At 34.1% G+C, this 7,075-nt stretch overlaps 1 long non-coding RNA gene across 1 annotated transcript; it reads left to right on the top strand.

Annotated features, from left to right (window-relative positions):
* Positions 1-1,876, top strand: LOC130997951 (uncharacterized). The gene is made up of 3 exons (XR_009093268.1): positions 1-90; positions 182-305; positions 390-1,876. It is a non-coding gene; the product is annotated as an uncharacterized LOC130997951 (long non-coding RNA).
* Positions 1,877-7,075: the final 5,199 nt, after the last annotated feature.

Below are 7,075 nucleotides of genomic sequence, written 5' to 3'. Positions count from 1 at the left end.
AATCTATATAACGGGGACTATTCATCCACCTCAAAATGTGAAAATGGTGCTGAATTTTTCTTAGCTTTGCTCTTCGTTGCAAGTTATGGAGTATGTCTGCGTTCTAGGGTTTATTGTATGTATTTGATACATATAATTAATGTGGCTATTTCTGCTTTGTGCTCTTGATTTTGTTTTGTAGTTGGGTGAATTTTGCATTCGTGCATTTTCCAGACCCATTGACCACAACATCTGATGGAGAAAATAGTGGAAATGGAATGGCATCTAAGTTTCCCATGGATCGTGGCAACCCGTGGAATCTTGAGGTGGATGTTGTAGTTAACTCAACAAATGAGGTGAGTAGGTCATTCATTGTTGAAATTTGCTGAAAGTTTTCCAAAAATTTGCAGAAATTTTGTTGAAGAAAAATTTGCTGCCCCTTCCACCGATGATAGCAACAATGTTCACTGTTTTGGCGGCGTGCCACCGGCGGTAGCAACAAATTGAAGAGGAGACTGTTAACCATTCTTAAACTTAATTAACATATGTGGGCCATACAACTTTTTTCCTAATACAACTCTCCTTAATACCCGTGCCGAAAAGAAATGGGACATGATTAACGGGATGGAGGGAGTATAAAAGAGGAGTTTTTTCCCTCCAATTTTCCCACTTTTTTCTCTGTCTCTTATTCCACCAATTTTTTCTCTAATTTTTTATTTTTGTTTTTTTTATATTTTAATTCTTTTCTACATATTGTCAAATTTGATTCATAAAAAAATATTCAATATAGAAATTAAATTTAATATAGTATAAAAATAATTAAAAATAAATTTAAAATGAATAAATTATGAAAATTTTAAAATATTTTTTTTTCATTATAATTTTACAGAGTAACTCTTTATTTATATTTTTATATGAAAATATTTATTTATTATGATACGTATTACTTTATAATAATAATGTATAATACAATATTTTATCACAAATTAATTTTTAAATTTATTTAATAAAAATAATTATCATTACGCTTTATACAAAATTAAAAATTTATATTTTAATTTTATTAATATTTATATTTATTTATTTAAATATATCGTGTTCATCATACTTCGCACAAATGGTGTTCCAAAGAAAAAAGCAAGGTCCCAACAAGCAACCATTTTCCGTTTTCTCCTTTTCTTCCAAAACCTACGCTAATCTTTCTCTTTGAAAATCAGACTCATGCTCGCTCACCCATCTCTCTTCCTCTTCGCTGAAATCGATCAGCTAGGGCTTCGTCGATGCGATTCCCTCTCCGACGAAGCCGCGCCTGAGCGCCGCTCCCCTCGTCTCTTTGTTATCTCTCGCCCAAACCTCACCCCCACGACGCCACTCTAAAACACCGCCGGCTCCTCCCTCATCTCCGACGATCGCAGCAAGGCCGCGACTGCCGCCTCCCTGTCTACCCTTGCATCTCCTCTCTCCCGTTCTGGTCGGAACGGCAGCAGAGCCGCCGGGCCCCAATTCTACACTTCACTTCCTATCCCCCTTCGATTTTCGGCGAACGCACGGCCAGAAGGCTTCCGCCACTGAGCCTTAGGTCCCCAGTCTCCCTCTTCCCTTCGCTCAGTCGGACGGCAGCCCAAGACACCGCCGCCGATTCCAGCTTTCAAATTTCCCCCTCATTTCTCTCTCCCTCCTTTTCTTGCTTTAAAGTCAGAAGGCAGCAGTAGCCACCGCTGACGTCGTCTCTGCCCTTCCTCAGACGGACGGACCGACAGCGATGAATCGTCGCTGCCACTTGCAGCCAGACCCTCTCCCACAACATAGACACACACAAGTTCGAAACTCAAGTCTATTCGTTCTCATTTGTAAATCATTAACAACTTATTAAATAAGAGTTACAAAGTTCATATAGTGAGATGAATGTATGCGTATGTGTTTTTCTTTGTGTGGTGTAGTTGGAAGTTTCAGAATGAGATGAAATAATGGATACTGAGCTCATGCTAAAAGAATAAGACGATAAAAGATGAACTTGTATGAGCTTAAGTGTAAAACCTTGATGGATACATTTCTTTTGTGAACTTTATAGTGCGAGTATTTGTTGGATGAGTGGTGTAAGGTGGAAGAGATGAAGTTGGTTGGTATATCAAAGTTTGTCTCACCATATAAAGTGGCTCATGCCACTATACACCCCCCGCACGCGCAGCGTGGACTATCCCAAACGTCATCTGTTGACAACGATATTGGGGGGCCATAATTGGATTGGGTTGACTCTGATACCATGTTAGAAATGGATATTGGGCTCATTCCTCCCTTAAAAGGCCTTATAAGGGAGAGGGTTGCCTCACCATATAAAGTGACTCATGTCACTATCTCCAATCCAATGTGGGACACTTCAATATACACCAAATCTCATTTTGGTGTACCAAAATCTCTCTAATGGTACTCTAAACTTAAATCCAAAATAGGTTTGGGGCCACCATATCAATAGTATTACACCAAATTTGGTGTTGCACTATTCACTACACCAAATTACTTTATTGAGTTCTATAAATTGCAAACTAACCTCTCGTCTTGGTGAATATTGAGTTCTATAAATTGTAGTATCTTTTTCTTATTTAATAATAATAATAATAATAATAATAATAATAATAATAATAATAATAATAATAATAATAATAATAATAATAATAATAATAATAATAATTTGGTTGAGAACAATTTGGTTGAAAATAGAGTTTTAATTTGCAACAATAAAATAAATTAATTTTTAATTACATGACATATTAAAATGTATAATATAAGAATATTTAAAACAATATTAATAAAGTTTAGTATTTTTTTGCTTATTTAATAATAATAATAATAATAATAAATAATTAATTAATTTATGTATAGTATTTATTTTAATATGAAATTATTAATTAAAAAATTGGGGCAAATGTATAATTTGAAAGAAATATATAGGTATGATTGAAGAAGTATAAAAAGTAAGTGGAAAGAGAATATTTAAAGAATATTCTTTTGGGTTTGAATTTGGTGTAAATAATTGGAGAAGAATTACTGTTGGAAGTGACATATACTGTAAAATGGGTTTGGATTTAGTGTAAATGGTTGGAGATGGTCTAATGACCCTTATGTACACAGTTTCTTTCTTTTGTGTAAGAAGAGTAAGTGAGTAAAGTATTGGTGATGGTAAGTGATGATGATGATGAAATTGAGGATTCCTGTTATTCTAAAGAAAGGTCTGAATAATAAGATATGCACAACTAAAATCAAGCTATTATATTCGTATTATTTTGATCTTGTCGCAGGTTTAAAAGTCACATTGAACAGATTTGAAGTAACTATAAATCCGAGTCTGGCAGGGCTGCAATGAGAAAGAAAACAAATCTGAGGACACAATTCAAAGATAAAGAATTAAAAGAAAACAAATCTGAGGATGCAATTGTCAGACATAGAAGTTAAAAGATATATGTATTTTTAATTATTTTATCTAGATTAAATACTCTTTTTTCTTTTTGGGTGTTTTCCCCACGGGATTTCATCTGACAGATTGTAACGGGATTTGGGCCAAGGACCTTACAACATTAATGGGCACTTGATATTAGGGTTTAGTTAGGTTTAGGAAGTAGCCTATAAATAGAGAAAAATATTCAAGTGTAAAGATATTAGTTATTCCTCGTTCAAAAATAAACACAAAAGTAGTAATTCTTTCTTCTCCTTCAAACTTTCCAATCTTCTTCTTGTTTTTGAGTTCGATTCTTACCGAACTCAGCAGTCAGTGTTTGCAAAAAGTGTGTAAGATGACTCGACGATTAAAAACTTTGTGAATCAATAAATAAATTTGTCATATTTATTTCAGTTTTTCTAAATAGACAGCCCTGTCGTATATGCTCAAATACTTAATTTAAATATATATCTAATGCATAAGAATTTAAATCACTTACATATTCACAAAAGTTTTTGTAAATTATTTTGTTGGAATTGAAATAAATTCGTTTTCATTCTCTGGCGTGAATTATTTCATAATTCTAAGTTCAAAATCATTCTAAATTTAGTAAGAAAAGAGCAATATAATTTAAAAGAAAACTCGAGGTTGTCCACGTCGACCCATGTAATATTGTTGGGCTTGGCCGAATTTTGTTGGGCTAATATATACATGCCGCCACACCACACGGATTCTTTCCTTCGATATGCCTAATATTTCCATCACGCAATGTTCTTTCTAAGGAAATAATGATTCGAATTATTTCCTCAGAAAAGGAAATACTCCCTCTGTCCACAATTTAATGCCCTACTTGCCTTTAAAAAGCTGTCCACAATTTAATGCCCTATTCTGCTTTTTGTACCCTTTTACTCTTCTTCTTTTTTTATATTTTACTACAATTTGCCACTAATGGACCCACCTTAAAACACCTTTATCATTTTTATATTCTATATTTACTACACTTTATCACTAGTGGACCCACTCACAACACCTTTACCACTTTAGTCAACTATCTTTATCACTTTAGTCAACTACCCTTATATTTCATCCACATCACCTTTTCAGCTTTCTTAGTCTCCGTGCCCACACCCAAATAGGGCATTAAATTGTGGACGGAGGGAGTAGTTATTATTCGAACGGCATAGTTGAATTTGTTTGTTTGTTTTTTTCTTTTCTTTTGTTTTGTTTTGTTTTTGTTTTGTTTTTGTTTTGTTTTTTTTTTGGGTTTTGGTATATAAAGCTTTAAAATAAAATTCTGTTGTATTCAGCAGGATTTGTTTTTATTAAACTCACTTAGCTTGATATATATATATATATATATATATATATATATATATCTATATATATATATATATATATATAGGGTTGGGTTCCGGTGGATCCCTATGCTTATAATAGATCCGTAGATCCAAATCTAGACCACACATTTATGACATGTGGCGCATCAAGATGGTGACACGTGGCAAGGCATTTCAAGGCAAAATCTGGAGAGGGGTAAAATTGGAATGTAATTTTCGAAATTCAAAAAAAAAAAAAAAATTATATTTTCTCAAAATATGTATATTTTAGATGCATAAAATTTCATACGAGAATGCATGAACTTTCATATAAAAATGCATAAACTTTCATATAAATATGCATAAGATTTCACCCCACCCCAACCCCACCCCCCACACCCCAGAACCCCACCCCACCCCAGAACCCCACCCCCCCCCACCCCCTCCCCCCCCACCCCCCCACCCACCCCCCCACCCCCAAAAAAAAAAAATTTTTTTTTTTTAAAAACTGATTTTCTGACCACTGACCCACCCCCACCCCCACCCCCCCACCCACCCACCCACCCACCCACCCACCCCCCCCACCAAAATTTTTTTTTTTTTATTTTTTTATTTTCTCAAAAACTGATTTTCTGACCACTGACCCCCCCACCCACCCACCCACCCCCCCACCCCCCCCCCCCAAAATTTTTTTTTTTTTGAAAATCAATTTTTAAAAAAATAAAAAAATAAATTTTTTTTGGGGGGGGGGGGTGGGGGGTGGGGGGGTGGGTCGGTGGGGGGGTGGGGGGTGGGTGGGGGTGGGCCAGCAATTAGAAAATCAGTTTTTGAAAAAAAAAAAAAAAAATTTTTTTTGGGGGGGGGGTGGGGGTGGGTGGGGTGGGGGGCAGGGGGCAGGGGCAGGGGTGGGGTGGGGAAACTACCAGATTTATTAAAATGAAATGCATTTTTTTGTATAATTTAATGCATTTTTATGTGAAAACTTTATGCATTTTTGTTTGATTTTATATGCATGTGAAACATGCATATTTTTGGGGGGTGGTAATGGGGAGGGTTGGGGGGTGGTGTGGGCTGGATTGGGGGGTGGTATGGGGTGGGGTGGTGAAAATACCAAAACTGGAAAAATTAAATGCATTTTTCTGTTCAAAGTTATGCATTTCATGTGAAAACTTTATGCATCTTTGTGTGAAACTATATGCATCTAAAATATATCTATTTTGAGAAAATCTAAAAAAATATATATTTTTTTTAATTATTAAATCCGAAAATTACATTCCAATTTTACCCCTCCAGATTTTGCCTTGGAATCCTTACCACGTGTCACCATCTTGATGCGCCACATGTCATAAATGTGTGGTCAAGATTTGGATCTAGGGATCTATTATAAGCATTGGGATCTATATGATCCCATTCCTATATATATATATATATATATATATATATATATATATATGAGATATATCAACTAATCTTATCTATTGTCTATCAGTGCATGTTCTACCACCTATTTATCAATTTTTCTTTCAATTTTTTCTTCAATTTCAAGTTTGTGTAATTTTAATTTTACAATAGTTAACTAAGATCGACTATAATAAATTTGAATTTATAATTTTATTCTAATAATTATTTTTTCTGATAAATATTGGTTAGGATTGATTACATTAGAATTATTCTTTATTTTCATAATAACTATTTTTAATATAATGTTTTTGACAATGGCACACAACTTGTGACACAAAAGCGAACTAGAATGTTTCACGCTTGATGAATACCGGCTACATTTTCCTATCTTTGGATTAGAGATGTCAATCGGGCCAATTCATCGAGTTTCGGATCAGTCCTATCGAGTTTCGGGCTAATCGGATTGAGGATTTTGTCGGGTTATAAATTTTCAACTTTAACCCTAACGTTCGGGTTTCGGGCTAGCCCATTCAGCTAATCGAGTTAAAGGCGTAAAAATAAAATAATTATTTTATTTTGTTATTCTTAATGATCTGTATAATGTATAAAATATACATAGAAATCAAAGATATAAATTATATAGCAAGCATGAAATGCAAAAATATAAGATATTGAAGAAAAAAAAATCATGATTACATAACATATAAAATAAGTTGGTAACAACAACTTTGTTAAAAAAAAAAAAAAAAATCCAACAATAGTTTTAACTCATATAATCAAAGCATCTCAAAAATACAGAAAAGTGAAACGATGAGACTTTATAATATTTTGTCATTTTTTTAATTTTTATATCTAAATATTTTATGTTATGTATTCGGGTTTCAGGCTAGTCCATTGGGTTAATCGGGCCGACCCTATCGGGTGCCGGACTATTTGATGTAATTTT

This window comes from Salvia miltiorrhiza, chromosome 8 (assembly GCF_028751815.1).
Source record: "Salvia miltiorrhiza cultivar Shanhuang (shh) chromosome 8, IMPLAD_Smil_shh, whole genome shotgun sequence".
Lineage (NCBI taxonomy): Eukaryota > Viridiplantae > Streptophyta > Magnoliopsida > Lamiales > Lamiaceae > Salvia > Salvia miltiorrhiza.
Note: the sequence above shows the minus strand (reverse complement) of the source record. Positions and strands in the feature narration are given on the sequence as shown.